Source organism: Musca domestica, unplaced genomic scaffold (genome assembly GCF_030504385.1).
Source record: "Musca domestica strain aabys unplaced genomic scaffold, Musca_domestica.polishedcontigs.V.1.1 178, whole genome shotgun sequence".
NCBI lineage: Eukaryota > Metazoa > Arthropoda > Insecta > Diptera > Muscidae > Musca > Musca domestica.
The window spans coordinates 1,128,251-1,149,296 of record NW_026712236.1 but is presented as its reverse complement, the minus strand read 5'-3'; the positions used below and the strand labels follow the sequence as shown (position 1 = coordinate 1,149,296).

The 21,046-nt window shown below is 36.1% G+C and overlaps 1 pseudogene; it reads left to right on the top strand.

The window, feature by feature from the left end:
- LOC131801824 (galactokinase-like) overlaps window positions 1–13,100 on the top strand; it is a 29,727-nt pseudogene extending 16,627 nt beyond the window's left edge.
- Window positions 13,101–21,046: the final 7,946 nt, after the last annotated feature.

Here is a 21,046-nt window from a genome sequence, read left to right as displayed (position 1 = left end):
TAATTTTTAATTTTATTAAATGAAAGCAAAAGACTGTCGGAAATAGCATCATAGGTTAGCAAAATAAGTTTAGATTTGTTCGAATTGGTCACCTTTGGCACGAATTATGACCTTCGGCCAATGAAACCATTACACGCTGCCCGAATGTTGCTCTCCTGTATTTTGGCCAATTCCCGGCGAAGCGCTTGCTTGAGGTGATCGACACAATGGTATTTTTTTAGCGTCAGACTTGCTTTCCAAAATACTCCAGACACCATAGTCCAACGTATTGATATCCGCAGATTGTAGTGGCCATTGTGCGCTAAAAATGAAGCGAGGAACCTCATATTGTAACCATTCTTGGGTGGCGCGTGCTGAGTGCTGTTGGAATGTACGAGGTCTGCGGCCAAAATTTTTGCGTGCCCAAGGCACTCCAGAATATTTTCGCGATAATATTCGGCATTTATTCTGATGCCACGGTTGATTAATACGAGCGGAGAGCGACCATCGTCTGTTATGGCGGCCCACACCTTCACCATGGCCGGCACTTGAGTTCTGGTGGCCAACCGAAGGTGCACATTTTCAGCTGACTTCTTTGACAAGTAAACACAATCATTTTTTGAGAAAACCAAATTCGTCAGTTCACCACTTTCTGCCAAGCAAAGCAACTCTTTATCTCTTTTGAGACTATTTTTTTTTTCTGTTGCGGTGTAAGTTCTTCCACTTTTTGGAATTTCAATGGTTTTTCCCCGAGCCTCCCTCAATGTTCAATATTTGCCGAATGGAATAAATGGAAAACCAAAGTGTAGTAAAAATGTTATCGGACGGTACATTTAAACTTTGCAGAATATCCTATTTCATATCAACCCTCTAACTTAATAATATCCCAAGTAGGCGTAGAGTACAACCAAAGCAAAATGGAAAAAAATAACCCCAAAGAGATGTCAGAAAATTGGTGGTTTGCCTCTGAAAAAATATTGTTTTTTTTTTTCTTTTGTTTCATTGCAACCCCTTCAGTCTATGATTTCTTTACAATTTCCCAGAAATATTTTGCATTTTCGTATTCTTTTTTCTCGTTTTGTTTATTTTGAAGATGCTTTGTTCTTTTGCCATGTATATTGTTGTTGTTGTTTATTTTTTCGGTAAACAAATATGCAAAGTTATCTTTTTGGGAGCGAATGGCGTTCTTATGTTGGCATATCTTTCTGCCTTTCGTAAAGAAATATTGTGTTGCGACTGCAGCTGTCGTAATGCTACTAACATAATCATATGCACCCACAACATTTTCAGATTTTTATTTGGGGTGTCAGTAATTCGTTGAAAGGGCAACACAAGGTTGGTGTGATAGGTTTTTATACCCTTCACCATTCTATGGAGGGTATATTAACTTTGTCATTCCGTTTGTAACTTCTCGAAATACTGAAGTTAGACACAACAGGGTATATATATTCTTGATCAGCGTAACATTCTAAGTCGATTTAGCGATGTCCATCTGCCTGTTTGTCTGTCTGACTGTTACCTATCTACCTTTTGAAAGAATTGAGATAGAAGTGTAACATTTTGCACACCTGTGCATTTTGCCAGTAGGCAGGTTAAGTTTGTAAATGGGCGATGTAGGTCTACTTTCTCATATAGTACCCGTATAGCCTCATATTCGGTATTTTGATGAATTTAGCTATATTTTTTTACCAGAATTATTTAAAATTTTGTAAAAGGTTCTACAGCTCATAACAAAAAATGCACAATTTGTTTAGTTTGTCAAAAATTTTAATCAAAACTTCATACATCGTCCTAAATGTTCAGATTTTCAAGGACTTTATTATTCAAGTTTCCAGAACCGGAAAGTTTACTTTTACACCAACCATTCTTCAAATTTTTTAATTTTAAAATTTACTGAGGAGGACACATTAGTAAAACCATTGCACAATGGACCCACATCCAAAATGATGAAATTTCAGGATTTCAGCTCTATTCCTTCATCCAATAAAAAACTTATTACTATTTATTACTTTTCTTACAATTATAGTCCACATTTGCAAGAACACGTCCATATTTCACTTCCAGATATCCTCTGTTATATAAATATCAAATTTCAGAATTTTATCTCTACCCCTACAAAAGACCAAATTTAGTACCATTTAGTACTTTTCGAACCATCATAGATCATATTTGCAAAACGACCACCAGATCTCAACACCAGACACCAACATCAAATTTCTGGAATCAAAAGCTATCATTTCACCCAACACCAAATTTAGTACTAGATAGTACTTTTCGATTATGGTAAACATTCCCAAAACCACCTCCATATCTTAACCAAAAGCACCAAAAGGGATCTCTACATCAAATTTCAGAATTTAAACTCTTTTTCTTCACCAAATACCAAATTTAGTAGTAGATAGTACTTTTCGTGCAATTATATTACACATTTCTAAAACCAGGATTCAGCTCCATTCCTTCACCGAACACCCACATTTTTACCACTTAGTACTTTTCGAACGATTAAAGTACCTCCATATCTCAATTCCTGATACCAACAGAGACCTCAATATCGCATTTCAGTATTCCGGCCCTCTCCCTTCACCCAAACCAAATCTAGTACTATTTTAGTACGCATTTTCAAAACAACCTCCATATCTTAATTCTGGATACCGACAGAGACCCCAATACCAAACTTCGGTATCCCAGCTCTATTCTTTCACCCAATACTAAATTTATTAACACAAGGTACTTTTCGAACAACTATTGTACACATTTTCCAAAAAACAAAAACCTCCATATCTCAACCCTAGATACTAACAGCATTTCAGTTTTGTAATTTCCCTATTATCAAATTAGGAACTATTACGTCCAATTATAGTACGCATATCCAGAAACACCTTCTTACCTCCAGCTCTTTCCCATCACCCAATATCATATAGTAACGTTTTGTACATTTCGTACAAATATAGCACAAATTTACGAAATCACCTCCATGTGCCCAATTTTCAGATTTCAAGAACTAAACGTTCATTCAGTACCAAATTGTACTAAATGTGGGAAGATTTAGTACTTTTCGTGTACTTGTAGTACACATTTGGAAAACCAATTCTTTTTTCGAAACTACTACCAAAAGGGACCCCAATACAAAATTTCAAAATTCCAGCTCCATGCGATCACCCTAAACCAAATTGAATACCATTTAGTTCAGATCCACCTTCATATATATCAAACTTACTTTTCAACCTTGATTTTCATACCAAATTTAAAGTTTCTAGTTTTATCCGTTCACATAATCCTAAACGGTACCATTTGGTGTATCTATCCTACACTCCATCAGTGACTCTAATTCCAAATTTTAGAACTCCACCTCTATTGGTTCATTACCATTTCCAATTTTTATCAAATGTATTACCACTTAGTATACATACGTACGAACTTCCAAAAAAATCCTACACTCTCACAGTAACCCTAATTCAAAAATTTTAGGATTCCCCTCCCGTTGGTTTCTCCAAATACAAGTTGTACCAAATTTTGTACATTTTAGTACATATAAGTACAAATTTCCAAAACTACTCACATATCCCAATCCTACACTCCGACAGTAATCTTATTCACATTTTTCGGGATACCGGTTCATCCAATCTAAATTTACCAAATTTAGTACACTTTAGTACAAATTTTCATAACTACCTTGATCATACAGTCCAATAGAAATCTTATTTAAAATTTATTGATTCTCGTAAAATTTAAATTGTACCAAATTAAGTACCATTTAGTACACATAAGTTCGAATTTCCAAAACAACTTACATAGCTCAGTTCTAAAATGCAATGATAATCTTATTTCTAAATTTCACAATTCCAGGTCTATCGGTTCACGAAAATCCAATTTGTACCAAATTTAGTACAGTTTATTACACATAAGTTCGAATTTTCAAAACTACCTACATACCTCTGTCCTACAACGCAATGGTAATCTTATTTTCAAATTTCAGGATTTCATCTCTACTAGTTTTTCCAAAATTCAAATTGTACCAAATTGAATGCCATTTGGTACACATTTGTACGAATTTCCAAAACTTCCTACCAATAGTAATCTTGTGTCCAAATTTCAGAATACCAACTTTATTGGTTTTCGCAAAATTCAAATTGTACCAAATTTAGTACCAAACTACTTCTAAAACTACCTAAATTCCTTAGTCCTTGAATGTAGTAATCTAAATAACAATAACTAACAAATTTCAGAATTCCAGCTCTATCGGTTATCCAAATCGAAATTGTACAAAATTTAGCACCACTTATGAGTCTGGGCGTTAATGAATCGTTAAACCAGTCAATCAATTACTTTAATCTTTTGTTGATATAGAATATTTTATTAATTTCCAAAATATCCTCATACCAAATATCACACCCTTTACGTATTAACGAAAAACCTCCCATCAACCGCTAAAATAACATCTTGACTGCAGTGAATGTAACCCTCGTGTATCAAGGCTTAAGGTGGTATCTCCATAAGTAGCTAAAGAAACAATTCGGCATAGGTTGCTACAGGGGATTGTGGATAGTGGAGGAAATCCCTCCACGTTTCCATGTCACTTATGGAAGCAACAGTGCAGCTACTAATATGAATGTAATGTACTCTCGGAAAACAATACCAACTCCTTGCGATATCTTCATCAAAAATTTCCTCGTTTTCCGGTTATTTCATATGCAATGCTCTTTTGTCTTATTTTCCTCTTTCCGTAAAGATTTATTTGAGGTTAAGAAATGCCGGAGGATTATTTGTGAAGGAGTTAGCTGTCCTTGCAGATGTGCAGAGGGTGCAGTGTTCTTTTATTTGAATTTCCATAAATTTCAAATTAGATTTGACAATATTCAAATTCAAATTTATTTTACTGTCAGATTGTGTTTTGTTCTTTCGGTTATATTATTTGGAGATCCGTGTATTATGTGCATATGGTAATAGAATTCTATGTTGATTTAGGAAAATTGGGAAATTTGAAAATGAGAAGAGTAATATTTTGCTACTTCACCGTTTTGATTGTCTTTGAATATGTTAGTTTACTTAAGTAAACTTTCTTGTTATCATTATTGTGTTTATACAATTTTCAAATAAGTATAGATCTCCCTGTTTTTCGTTAATTATATATTTCTAGCTATATGGCTATAGGGGTCTCTTAGGACCAAATCCGTTTCAGGACATATGGAGTCGATCGTCCATCCAAACTTGGAACATCATAATATTATTGTCAAACTTAAATCGAGTTCGGAGATGGGCAATATCGTTCCATTCTTTCTGATACCCGTACCTCCGCCACAAAAGGTCCAAATTTTCATAGAAAATATTTTTTTATGGAACAGGAAATCTCAATATTTTTGTCAGTGCTAGGTCAGGTGCGAAAATGGACATAAAGTACCTCTCTTACAGAGGTTCGAAATTTGGAAAATTTATAACTCTTATAGAACCTAGACTCTTATAGAACGGACAAAATCCGTTTCAGGACATTTAGAGTTGATCTAGCGGTGTCCGTCCGGCTTGTCCGCACGATAACTCCCGAAGGGAGTATCAAATTTGATCCAAACATCGTCGTATTATTATCAAACTTAGATCGAGTTGGGAGGCGGGCAATTACGGTACACTCTTTCTGGTACCTCCCCAACAAAAGATCGAAATTTTCAAAGAAAATATTTTACTGCACAGAACGAGAAAGGATCATCCTATTTTTTCTCCAACTTTGCAAATTCTAATTCTAGCATAGTGATAGGTCTGGTGTGAAAATGGACAATATCAGTCCACTCCATCAAGTACCTCCCCCATAAAGGGTCAATATTTTGAATAATTATAACTGTTAGAAAATGGAAAAATAAGAGTCCGATTATCTTCAAATTACACACATTCTAATACTTTCACCAGTACAAGAGGTGGTATGAAGATGGGCATTATTGGTCCAAACCTTCTGGTACCTCCCCCACAGCGGGTCAAAATTTTGAATAGCCATGAAGCTCATAAAACGCGAAATGAACATACGATTCTTTCTAAATCTCACGCATCCCAATATTTCTACTTAAGCAAGATCTGGTGTGAAGATGGCAGGTATCGGACTAAAACTTCTGGTACCTCCCCATAGGGTCAACAAAAATTGAATAATTTTAAAATGTAAACCAAGAGTCTTATTATCTTCACGTTTCGCACATTTTAATATTTCCACTAACACAAGGTCTGGCGTGAAGAACGGATTGAATGGACCACTCCTTCTAGTACCTCCCCCACAACGAGTCAAAATTTGGATTAACCATTTAGCTCATAAAACGGAAAATTAGCATCCAATATCCCAATACTTCTATCAAACAAGATCGGTTATGAAGATGAACAAAATCGGACTACTCCTTCTGGTGGCTCCCCCACAGCGGGTCAAAATTTTAAATGGCCGATTTTTTAAAATCTCACACTGCCCACTTACACTGTAACAAAAAGAAAACAGACTCAAAAGAGCTAAAGAGTTGCTTCGCTTGGCCGAAAGTGGTGAACTGGAGAATTTGGTATTCTCCGATGAGAAAACATTCGGTGTCCATCAGTTTGTAAACAAAAAATGATAGAGTTTACTTGCCGAAGAGGTCAGCTTAAAATGTACACCTTCGGTTGACCACCAGATCTCAAGCGACGGCCATGGTGGCCATGGTAATCGACCGTGGCATTAGAATAAATGCCGAATATTATCGCGAAAATATTCTGGAGTGTGTATTAAAGCTTGTGCACGCAAAGATTTTGGCCGCAGACCTTGAGAATTCCAACAGGCTTCAGCAGAACTTTTTATCTCACCTTGCCCATTCCTTCGGAACATCTCCTATGAAGGGTCAACAGTTTGAATAATCATAATGCAATAAGCGAATATTGGCTGAGGGTTTGCAGCTAGTTAACTTGTCTTCTATTAATAAATATACAAATCGGCCCACCTCTTTTTGGTACCTCTCCCAACATAGGGGAAAACAATTCAGAGATTCTTCCAGGAGCTAAGTATTTCTCTCAACCAGAGATTTGATTTGAATATATCGGTTGTTGTTGTAGCAGTAGTACATGCATGTGTTTGCGTTCTTCTAATCTGGTTCCAGCTCCAGGTTTAGAAATTCGGCTACTTTAACGGGCTGTAGCCAGAGATCTTCTGAAGTGAGTGCTGTGCAATTAAAGAGGTGTAGCGTATTGTGCGTGTCTGTATCGTACGCCGGGCAGGCGTTACGCACATCTTCATCAATTCGTGCCCAATATGAATTGAGACGACTACACCATCCTGAACGTAATTGCGCCAAAACTACCCTGGGTTGTCTAGGCAGCTGACGTTCTTCAGCTGCAATGGATGGGAGGTGGACTCCGAGGACGGCATTCATTTTATAACTGCTAATAGCATTCGCGACTGCACCGGTATGAATTCCAATCAGACCTGCCTGATAGGCTTCTTGATCTAGAGGTTCTCTCTTGTAGCACTGGACCTCTCTCTCTCTAGATCATGTATTTAAACACGTAAACATTTATTTCTATAGACGAAGTCGAATACATCGGCCCACTACATCTGGAACCTCACGGATATTTCAAATTTTTCCAAAATTTATCACATATCTCATATAAAGCGAAGAAAAGAGTCGATATAGTCGAAATCTACCGTTGTAATATTTATATCTGAATTTAGCTAGATTCGAAATGGAAAACGTGTGCCCACTCTTTCAATACCAACCCAATAAAGGGTCATCATATTAATAATAATTCAAGTCAAAATTTATTTTAATAAACTGATATTGGCTGGGGGTATATATACGACGGCAAAACCGAATGCTACCTTCTAACTTGTCATGTTTCTCTTTTCGACGGAAACCATTTAAATTCAAGAAAATACCACTTTTTACATTTAGGCCAAAGATTTATGGCCAATCACAGCTAATGCCATAGAAAGCCATTCAAATTACGCTGTGGATAAAAGAAAAAAAAACTTTTCCGCTAACTGACATTTTTTGGCGGTGTAATTGTAGTTCAGCTATTGAATGACATGGAATTAAAACTACAAACCAACTTTAATTCTGTGTAGGCCAATCAACCACAACAGGGGAAAAAGAATCCACACCAAAAAAAGGATATGCGATTTACGTAGACTAACACACATTCACACACAGACACTCTCTCCAAGACTAGCGCAAGATATGCAAACGAAAAACTAGAATTGTACAATAAAAACTTTCACAATTTACCTTTTTACAAAAATTTCACAAAACTCCATTCGGGAGGATTTGGATTTGTTTGAAAAAGTTAGAAGAATTAAACCACAAGACAAACACACACACACACACGAAAGAATGAACTCAAGTGGAATATCGCCACCGTCGTCACCAGGTTGCAATAGAGATGGGAACACATGGACGCTGAACGAACAAATTATCATGTGAACACAGGTGAAGTAAAATTATTCAAATAGAAAGGAAATTCAAATAAAAGAACAAAGAATTATGGAATAATGGAATGGAAGTTGGTTACATAAAAACAAAAGAAACAAGAATAATTACAAATTATGGTATTTTCCCAGGGAATATTAGCACGGCTAATAATGTAAATTGTATGCCCTGTGCGAGAATAGACTCCATAATAGTTTATTGTAATGGAGAGGAAGGATAAACTTTATTCGACAGACAACGGTTTAAATGTTCCTCTTTACCTTTATCACAATGTGTCAATGAATGTGTGAGTATGGATGAAGGAATGGATGAACAGGATTCCGTACGACACAAAAACATAGGATCAACTAAAATGACATAGTGTACCTATATCCGTATTCCTGGACTTTGTGTAGACTCAGTTGAATGTAGAAAATACACCGTCGTTATGGTATATTAGATTATTCGTACTTCCTCCTCTTCCGTTAACCAACAATTCATTTTCCATGACCATTTGCTCAGGATATTTGAGAACCTTGTAAAAATGATTTTACCCTCACATGACAGTGCGACTTTCTGAAACACGGTATTGGCCTAAATTTGTAAGAATATATTGAATTGAACTGTTAGATATGATTCAATTTTATGGGCACAGAAAATTCAAAAGCATAGAATACAATTTGCATTTTTTAGCTTAGATACAGTAGCCTTCAAAAGTATTACTTTGGAAAATTCAACTATGGGTGGTGACGTATGAGTATTATGGGTTTTTGCTAATCGTAACCTCGTTGAATTTTTAAGAACATTTTTTATACCCTCGACCAAAAAAAGTATGGAGGGTATATTAAGTTCGTCATTCCGTTTGTAACTCATCGAAATAATAATTTTAGACCCAACAATATATATGTATATATATTCTTGATCAGCGTAAAATTCTAAGACGATTTAGCTCTGTCCGTCCGTCTGTCCGCCTGTTGTAATCACGCTACAGTCTAAACGAATTAAAATAGGAAGCTAAAATTTTGCACAGATCTCTCTTTTGTCTGCAGGCAGGTCAAGTTCGAAGATGGGCTATATCGGTCCACGATATCGTATAGCCCCCATATAACGGTACCCCCGATATTCGGTATTTTGATGATGTTAGCCACATTTTTCAATGGAATTGTCTTAAAATCCACACAAGTAGTTCCTTGTGAGTACTTTACCCCCTGAGAGATAATTGTCTATATAGGTCCACGATATCGTATATCCCCCATATAACGGTACCCCCACGGTATTTTGTATTTTGATGATTTTATCCACATTTTTCAATGGAATTGTCTGAAATTCCACAAAAGGAGTCCCTTGTGGGCATTTTACCCCCTCAAAAAGAATTGTCTATATATGTCTACGATATCGTATATCCCCCATATAACTGTACCCCCCGATATTCGGTATTTTGATGATGTTAGCCACACTTTTCAATGGAATTGTCTTAAAATCCCCACAAGTAGTTCCTTGTGAGTACTTCAGCCCCTGAGAGAGAATTGTCTATACAGGTCCACGATATCGTATATCCCCCATATAACGGTACCCCCGATATGCGGTATTTTTATGATTTTACCCACATTTTTCATCGGAACTGTCTGAAAATCCACACAAGGAGTTCCTTGTGGGTACTTTATACCTCGGCAGAGAATTATCTATATAGGTCCACGATATCGTATAGCCCTCATATAACGGTACCCCCGATATTCGGTATTTTGATGTTTTTAGCCATATGTTTCAACGGACAGAGAATTCTCTATATAGGTTTACGATAACGTATAGCTCCCATATAACGATACCCCCGATATTCGGTATTTTGAAAATCCATACAAAGAGTTCGTTGTGAGTACTTTACACGCAGATTGTCTTTATAGGTCCACAATATCGTATATTCCCCCATATCGGAAGAATTTTTAATGGATTTTATTTTTTTTTTCGAAAATTTTCTAATTCTTTCCAAATGGTGGAGGGTATTCAAAGTTCGGCCCGGCCGAACTTACTGCTTTTTTATTTGTTTAGTATTTCTGATAGAAAAAATTAAAACAAATAAAAAGAAATTTTTAATCCCCATTTTTTATTTGTGGATTTAATATCAACAATTTTTAGGAGAAAAATAAGAAACGTCGATTTTTTTTAGAAATATTCTTCTTTTTAAAGAAATATTAGAGACTAGCTAACAACAGTTCGTAAAAAGCATTTTTAGTACTCAAAATGAATAAGTTATTCAGTTTGATAACATTTTTAATCATAGCTATATATTTTGGAATAAAAATAATTTTTTTTAAAACTATCATTTTTAATTTTTTTCAATAGTGTATTAAAAGAATATTTTTGAAATCTTTGATTTTTTAAGAGAACATTTAAAAACGTGAATTAAAAAAATCTTTACATTGTGAACTTTTTAAGAAATGTTTTAGAAGTTAACAAGTGCCCCCTACTTTGACGGCGAAAAGTCAACATTACAATTTTAGATTTGTTCCAACAGTTGGTAACTCGCTTGTAACTCCTCGAAATGCTCATGTGAGACCCAACAAAGTTTTTATGTTTTCGATCAGCATAAATTCTAAGTCGATTTAGCCATATCAGTCTGCATGTTGTAATCACGCTATCTTTCGAACGAATTAGTTAAAAATGTGCACCGTCGGTTTGCCAACAGAACTCAAGCGCCGGCCATTTTGATGGTGTGGGCCGTCATAACAGCCGATGATCGCTCTCTCTCTCGTATTAATCGAATGTGGCATCAGAATAAATTGGGAATATTATCCCGAAAATATTCTGGAGGGTGTACTTAAGCCTTGGGCACGCAAACATTTTGGCCGCAGACCTTTAACATTCCAACAGGACTCAACACCATTGCACTTACCACGCGCTACCCAAGAATCGTTACAAAACGAGGTTCCTGGCTTCATTTCCAGCGCACAATGGCCACCAAAATCTCCGAATACCCATCCGTTGGACTATTCTGTCTGGAGTATTTTGGAAAGCAAGGTTGGCACTAAAAAATACCAAAATGTCGAATACCGTAGAGCAATATTCGGGCAGCGTGTGACGGTTACACTGGCATTTTTTGCTTTCATTCAATAAAATTTAAACAAGTAAAAAAACAGTTAAGTTCTGCCGGGCCGAACTTTTAATACCCTCCACCATTGGAATATGGAGACTATACGAAGACGAGGATCTGCTTACGATTTTTTTGGCAAAGACTGTAGTACCTATTCGAACTTCAAATACCAATTTTTCAAACAATTCCGGAGAATTATGTCGATAATAACATAAAAATACCGAATATCGGGAGATACCGTTATATTGGGGCTATACGAAGACGTGGACCTGCCATAGTTTGTAGTACTCGTTAGAATCGTCCAATACGAAATTTGAAACAATTCTGATGAATAATGTCGTTGAAATCATGAAAATACCGAATATCGGGAGGTACCGTTATATGGGAGCTATACGAAAACGTGGACCTACATAAAAAAATGTCATAGGTTGTAGTACCCATCACGTAGTACCCTACTGGAAAAATATGCATGTATGCCAAATTTAAGCCTTCTATCTCAATTCGTTCGAAATATAGCGTGATTACAACAGACAGACGGACATCGCTAAAATTTTACGCAGATTTTTACGTCTTAGAATTTTACGCTGATGCAGAATATATATATTTTGTGGGGTCTATTGTAAATATTTCGAGGTGTTACAAACGGAATGACAAAGTTGATATACCCTCCGTAGAATGGTGGAGGGTAGAAAAAAATGTAAAAATTATGGCGTTTGACTTTGTTGCAGTTTTTTATCTCACCCGTAAAAGGAACATTCGATAAGTTTCTTGCTCATGGACGATATTAAAGAATTACTTTACTATCAAAAGAAATCTATAACAATGTGAGGTATGAATTAAAAATCGAGTCCGTCTCTATAATGTTTTCCGAATTTGTCTTTAGAAATATTTATCGTGATCATATCTATATTTGAATTTTTTCATTTAAAAACATTCAGCCCTCTAATATGTTCTGCTGTACCGTTATATTCCACTTATAAATTACAAATACATTCTCCCGGTAGGTAACCCATTCAAAGCGAACAATGTTAAACTTATTCCTTTTCCCTAGCCTGTTAAAATCCCTTTTCCCGTTTTTTTTTCATTTTCGAATAGACAACCAAAACCCAAACATTGTTTTTATTATAACCTGTGAGAATTTGTATAAATTTCCAACATAAGAGAAATTGAATTTTCCTATTACAATTCAGATACGTTTTCAAACTTTGTCCTTTTTTCCTATTGTTTATATCCTGTAGCCCAACAATGCATGCACCCAAACACCGAGAGAAACTGAATTTATATGCAGGTGTCTCTGTGTGTGTGTGTGCGTTTGAGTTTGGAGTGTGCATATGAAGTGTCCTTTGTCTTTTATGTCGCTGTATTTGCATGTATGATTATGATTGTGTGTGTATGTGTGCCTGTGTTTGAATATTTGTTTGTTTTGTTTTTGTCATTGCAGCTCGTTGGAAACATTCCAAATTCCATTTGTTGCCGGCGAAAAGGATCTGGTGGTTTTAATTTGCAATTCAGATGTGCGGCATGAGTTATCCGACAGTGAATATCCAACAAGGCGCAAACAATGCTCAGAGGCACTCAAGTTAATGGGACTAAAGAGCTATAGACATGCAACAGAAGGCAACTTGTCAGGTAATTAATGCTTATGTTATTATTGTACAGCCGGTCGGACGCTCGTTCGTTCGGTCGGTCTTCTATGCTTTTCCCTTTGCATCCTTTGGAGCGTGCAGTGATATGTTCATGCGGTGGTATGACCAAACGATTACCGCCAGTCATGGAAGTCAATGGCTGATTATTCATCTAAATATGTCTGAGCTAGCTTGGCACCGGTCTTTTGTGGCGTATTTGTTTAGGTGTATCCCAGCATTACCGCCATATATTGGCGGCTTCATTATCTCTCGCTCTATGCACATTAACATAATTTCAATGTTCTACTTGCTACGCAAGATGAATATTTGCCGTGTGGCCATTTTCCAAGAGCTGATGTTGAAGATAATAAAGACAATTTGGCTTGCCAAAAATTTTAAAGCATCTTTGCACGTGAGGTGCCAAACAAATGGGATTTGACAAACATTTGGAATCAGTCAGCGAAAAAAAGAACAAAAACGAGAACAAAGCCACTTCCTGCTTCCTAAAGATAATAAGAAAGGAAAATGCTTGTATTTCCCGGACGGGAAAATGTAGAAAATTTTGGCAGTAAATGGAAATATCTAATTAACATTTTTTGATTTGGGCGTATATTTTTGTGTGTATTTAGGGGGTTTAGATTAATTTTAATTATCGCCAGAAAAAAACGTTAGCTTTAGCTAGACACATGCAATTGCTGTTTAAATGAAATTTTTTCGAACAAATAACTTCGCTTTAGATAAAAGGAGATATTTGGAGGGTTTCTATCAAATGGATGTATTGGGAATATTTCTTAGTATTTTGGAAGATTCATTTATAGATATATATAGAGACAATGTTTGCAGCAGATACTCGCAGGACAATTATCTTTAATCGGCTTCTCCAAAGATTACTATGGACAGAAGACTATTAATATCTTCCACAGTTAGCAAATCCTTGAAACCTTCTCAAGAATGCAAAAAAACTTTTCACGGTCTTATTATACCCTCAGCCATATGGCTATAAATAGTATACAGGGTGAGATAAAAAAACTGCAACAAAGTCAAAAGCCATTATTTTAATTTTTTTTTAATTTTATTGAATGAAGGCAAACAATGTCGGAAAAGACATCAGATTTTAGAATATGTTTAGATTTGCTCGAATTGGTCACCTTTGTCACGAATTATGGCCTTCAAACGGTCCAGTCCCGGCTAAGCGCTTGCTTCGACACTTTGGTATTTTTAGTGCCAATCTTGCTTTCCAAAATACTGCAGACGCAATACTTCAACGGATTGGTATGCAGAGATTTTGATGGCCATTGTGTGCAGGAAATAAAGTAAGGAAACCAATTTTGTAACCATTCTTGGCTGGCGAGTGCTGAGTGCGATGGTTCTGAGTCCTGTTGGAATGTCCAAGGTCTGCGGCAAAAATGTTTGCGTCCCAAGGCGTTAATACATTCTCCAGCATATTTACGCGATAATATTCGACATTTATTATGATGCCACGGCCGATTAATACGAGCGAGAGCGACCATCGACTGTTATGGCGGCCTACACCATCACCATGGCCGGCGCTTTAGTTCTGGTGGCCACCATTCGAACCATTTTTGCTGATGTTGCTACCTTGACGTTGGGCTACGTTACCAGTACCACGGTAACGAGCGATGGTACGAGTCACAAAGATTTATTCACATTTAAATGCTGGAGTGCTCTAACTTTAGCCACTTGTGGTTTTCCAGCGAAATACAAATAAATCACAAAATCACGCTTGAATTCCAACACGATTAACTTTTTTTTCTGGAAAATTCTGCCCAAAATGCTTTTGTACGCTTGTAAACAATATAATGAGATGTCACTGGACTTATTTTAACAGCTATCGGCTTAGAAATGATAGCAGTCTGAAGTTGGTTGTAGTTTTTTCATTTTAACCTGTATGTAATAATACCACGAAAACGTGCCTCATCGAAATATTGATTTTACACCCTAGGTCACTTCGGATCAAATCCGTTCCAGGATATTTGGAGTCGACCTAGAGGTGACCGTCCGTCTTTCTGTCTGGCTGGCTGGTGATCACGATAATTCCCGAAGGTAATATCTTATTTAGTCCAAAACGTGGTACATCGTAATATTATTATAGAGTTCGGAAATGGGTAATATCGGACACTTCTCCACCCCACAAAAGGTCAAAATTTTTTATAGAAAATAGTTTCTCTAAAATAAAAAAAGAAAATATCATCTAATTTTGATCAAATTTTACAAATCTCAATATTCGTAATAATAAAGGGCAGGTGTATCGGCCTACTCCCTCGAAAAGGGGTCCAAATTTTGATTAAAGGCTCATAAAATGTAAAAGAGATATTCGATTGTGTTCGAATTTCGCATATCAATATTTCGCGTCAACATTTTTAATAAGTATTTTAATAAGTATTCGAAACGGAGCAGCGATATTTTCAAACTTCGTGTATCTCAATATTTCTATCAACCACATATGTAATGAAATTTAGGATATGTCGGTCCACTCTTTCTGCTTCAAAACACAACCACCAGCTAACATAGACAGAAATACCTTGTTTCGGAACAGAACATCTTTTAAGGATCTTCTATAAACAGGAAAAGTTTTGAAGGTCTTTTATAGATAGAAGACAGACCTTCCATAGACGAATACACATCCTATAGACAGGAAACCTGTAATGATTTTTCTATTAACTCGAGAACTTCCATTGGGTTTCTTCAGGCAGAATGTCTTTTATATAAAGGAGATCTCTTGGAGGTCTTCTGTAGAAAACCCCTAGTAGTTTTTATATAATTAGAAGTATTATCTAAGAACACGTTTGAGGGTCTTATGTAAGCAAGAGCCCCTTAGAAGTTGTTTCAGGGAAAGTGCACCACTTAATGGTTGTCTATAATCACTTGATCTTTTGAAAATCTTTTATATACGGAACACCCTCCGAAGTTTTTTTATAAGCAAGAGACCTTATGAAGTTCTTTTATATATTTATAGGTCTTCTATATTTCGAAGACGAGTTTTCCTTAGATATCCTGTAGTCTGTAGTCTAATTACAGGGTTCTATTGACTGAAAACTTTTCACAGGATTTCTACAGACAGAAGAACTTTTGGGAACATATAATTTTATACGTCCAATCCTGTGAACCAATTCCTTTTCAGAATATTTGTCGATCTAGGGATGCCCGTATGTCTGTTTGTCTGGTTAGTGTGCCCGATGAGTCTCGCAGGAATTTATCCAAACTTGGTATGAACTTAGATGTAGTTCGAAGATGGGTAATATCGGTCTATTCCATCAAGTACTTCCCCTCAAATGGTCAGAATTTTGATATTTATAACTTTTATAAAATGTGATGTAAGAGTCCGATTATCTTAAAATTATACACTTCTCAATTTTTTTATTAACCCAAAGTCTGGTGAGAAGACGATAGAGTTCGGTCCACTCCTTCTGGTATCTTTCGCACAATGGGTTAAAGTTTCGAATAACCAAAACAATCATAAAATCCGAAAAAAATTATCCAGTTCTCTTCATATTCCACACATTCCATTATTTCTACTAACACAGGTTCTACGGTGAAGATGGAATGTATCGGTCTAATCCTTCTGGTAACTCCCCCACAAAGGGTCAATATAAATAAATAAAAAAATAAGGCTCATAAAACGCGGAAATAATATCCGATTCCATTCAGACTTGGTACATACATCAATATTTCTATCAACACAAGATCTGTTACAAAAATGGTAGAGTTCAGTCCACTCCTTCTGGTACCTCCCAAAAAGGTTCACAATTTTGAATAATCGTGAATGAAATTTGAATAAATGAACTGAAATAAGCATCCGACTCTCTACAAATTTCATACATGCCATTATTTTTACTACTACAAGATTTGCTGTCAAAATGGGATATATCGGCCCACTCCTTCTAATACCTCCCCCACAAAGGGTCAACATTTTGAATAATAATAACTATTATAAAATGTGAAATATAAAATGTGAAATATAAGGCCTTCAAATTTCGCACATCCCAATATTTCTACCAACAAAAAATGAGCTATTAGGAACGGATAGAATGAACTTTTCTTTCCGATACCTCCTCTATAACGGATCAATATTTTAAATAAACAAACATGAGGCAACTTGAAATAATCTAATACTACACAAGAATCTACTACTTTCTGGTACCTCTCCCACAAAGGATTAGATTTCGAATAATTACAACTAGCATAACATGCGAAACATGTCAACGATTTTTTTCAAACCTTGTATATTGCATTATTTTTACCAACAAAGGGACCCCCTGGAGCTTCCCCACTTTTTAACATTATGAATAACCCTTATATATGCGAAATAAGTCAGCGATAATAAAACATGTCAAAATGTACATTAATAAACGGATAAAGGCTGAGGGTATCAATCTGTCGGCAAAACCGACTAATACTTTTTAACTTGTTATAGGACGTTTATTTCAAAAGTACGTTTGACAAACTTTAAATCGATATATAAGGCGATTTCATAACGTACTTTGGAGTCAAAAGCAAGATATTCATCTAGCTTCAGCTCGGAATTTCGACTCACCGCGAAACTGTCTTTCGGGGTATTTTCATTTAATCTACAAAGCCTTTCATTCCCAAAAACGATTGTGGTGGAAACACCACTCAATTTATCAGTTCACAGTGACTACAAGTCAGTCATCGTCATCGCTTATCTTCCAATATCCAAACAAAAATGTTGATTTTATTTTAAGCCGATTAAATGCTAAAAAATGACATGATTTTCTACTTATAAACATGTCTGGCGTTGACAAACTACTGAATTTTTTATTTATCCAAAAGATGCACGAGTGCCGTTTGATAAACATGTGATACTAGTCAAAGGAAATTGTGTATTTCCCTTTAGGCTATTGCTAGGAAGGGGAATAATATGCAAAGAAGTTAAAAATAATCTTTTAAACAATCTTTTTTTTTAACGTAATGGGAGGAGAGGGGAAATGGTTAGTATCGATGTATATCCTCAGGCTAAATGTTGTAAAATTTATCAATATCCGGTGTCATGGCCATTATTCGTAACAAAATATGTTAGAAAGATGCCTCTGTGCATGTATTTTTCAATTTGATGGTAAACAAATAACGTTTTCCGTAAGAGGGTAGTTCTTCGTAAAAAATAAAATTTAAATATTTAAAAAATTCATAAAAAAAATGAAACCTCCTCTTAATATTACCAATTTTTAAATTCATCTCTACTTCCCTTTGGAAATTTAAAAAAAAAAAATGGAAAATTTCAATGAACTCTATTGAACAGAAAAATTCTAAAGAGAATATACGAAAAATCCTGCTATGCCCTCTGGCTGACATTCATTATGCACTGCAAATGTTCCAAATTAAAAGACAAGAAAAAATACTTTAATCTCACATCATTAATACTGTCGTTTGGCATCATTAAAATCAATTTACAACTTGTATTTTCATCAATGCCCTCATTGGAGTTCTCTGCTCTACGGTTCGGTTGGAAGAAACTATCTGTCTTTCGGTACACAGAACAGAGCGACTAGCATGCAGCCAGCAGGGGAGGTAAAGACCAATGTTTCTTTGATAGTTGATCCTTTTTAATGACTATACTGCCCTCCTGTCTAGATGTTGTTGTTTATGTTGCAACACTATACAATGTCCTCCAACAGAGTATTTGCTATTCTATAGATTCCTGTTTTTGCGTTGTATCTGTTTTTTTTTTTTTTTTTTTTGCTTACCATTTGTTGCACTTCTTCTTCCAAACTATGTTGCAATGGGGATGTTCAATGTATATTCTGAGGTAGCAGCAGCAATATCAAACGACAGACAGCGTCAAATGTCCTGTAGGTTCCTTTTCCTTTTCGATTTTTTTTTGCATTTCGGTTTCGATAATGTTGCCAAAGAAACAGACATTATTCATTATGACAAATACGGATACAATGACACTCTTTCGAGGTATAATGATGACGTGCTTCGAACAGTGATAACGAAATGAATATGATGTAGATGAGAAGATGAATAATACAATAATAACTCATGGGTTTTCGAACCCAAGCGATGATGACGAAGAATAACTCTCCAAGGAAGTACAGATTAGGCTTAAACTTAGGACAATGTGATATTTTTACCAAACCTAATCATAGTTCGGAAATGGGAGCACCCTTTCTAGTACGTCCCCACAAAAGTTCAAAACTTTTTCCGACTTGTTCCAGCATCTCCAGTCAGTCATAAAAATGTATATCTTATATAAATCGAATCAGGTAAATAAAATTGGTTGTGGTATAATATTTATAAAGGACTTCTCGTATATATTACAAAAGGTCTGACAACCCCCAAAAGGTATACGTTTTTGAAAAAATCATACATACAGGGTGGGATGAAAAAATTGCAACCAACTTCAGACTGCTGTGATTTCTAAGCCACTCGCCCGACAGCTGTTAAAATTATTCCAGTGACAGCTCATTATATTGTTTACAAGCGTACAAAAGCAGTTTGGTAACAATTTTCCAGAAAAAAAGTTATTCGTGATGGAATTCAGGCGAGATAGTGTGATTTCTTTATATTTGGCTGGAAAAGCACAAGTGGGTATCGTTAGAGCACTCCAGAATTTAAATGTGAATAAATCTGTTGTGGCTAGTACCATCGCTCATTACAGTGATACTGGTAGCGCAGCCCGACTTCAAGGAAGTGGAGGGAAGAAAACAGCAACATCAGCAGAAATGGTTCGAAAAGTAAACCAACGCCTTGATCAAAACCCTCGTCGCAGTGGCCGAAAAATGGCTCGTGAGCGAAACATATCGCAATATTTCATTCGGAAAATATTGAAAAATGAGCTCGGGGTAAAACCATTGAAATTCCAAAAAGTGCAAGAACTTACACCGCAACAAAAAGAAAATAAACTAAAACGAGCTTAAGAGTTTCTTCGCTTGGCCAAAAGTGATGAACTGCCGAATTTGGTTTTCTCCGATGAGAAAACATTCGTTGTCCAGCAGTTTGTAAACAAACAAAATGATCGTGTTTACTTGCCAAAGAGGTCAGCTGAAAATGTGCACCGTCGGTTGGCCACCAGGACTCAAGCGGCGGCCATGGTGACGGTGTGGGCCGCTGGTCGCTCTCCGCTCGTATTAATCGAAATTAGAATAAATGTCGAATATTATCGCGAAAATATTCTGGAGGTTGTATTAAAGGCTTGGGTACGCAAACATTTTGGCCGCAGACCTTGGACATTCCAAAAGGACTCAGCACCATACCACTCAGCACACGCCACCCAAGAATGGTTACAAAATGAGCGGTTTCATTGGCCGTTTGAAGGCCATAATTCGTACCAAAGGTGACCAATTCGAACAAATCTTATTAAAGTTACAAAACCTTTTCTAAAATGTGATGCTATTTCCGACATTTTTGCTTTCAAAAGTATCGGTCGGTTTTGCCGACAGATGTATACCCACAGCCAATGTTCGTTTATTTAAAAATATTTTGACTTCTGGTTCTGATTATTCATATGTTTATCCCTTATGCGGTAGGTTCCGAAGGAATAGGCCAATATTGGCCATTTCGTATCGAAACTAAATAAATATGGTATAAAGATTGTGACGTGCCAGGTTTGGACTGTGTTGTGTTTGGAATCAGATGTCAATTTCGCTTTTTACACCCTCCACTATACATAGTATGGAGGGTATATTAAGTCATTAACTCATCGAAATAATCTTTTTAGACCCAACAAAGTATATATATTCTTGATCAGCGTAAAATTCTAAGAGGATTAAGCCCTGTCCGTCGGTCTGTTGTAATCACGCTACAGTCTAAACGAATTAAAATAGGTAGCTAAAATTTTGCACAGATCCCTTTTTTGTCTGCAGGCAGGTCAAGTTCGAAGATGGGCTATATCGGTCCACGATATCGTATAGCCCCCATATAACGGTACCCCTCGATATTCGGTATTTTGATGATTTTAGCCACATTTTTCAACGGAA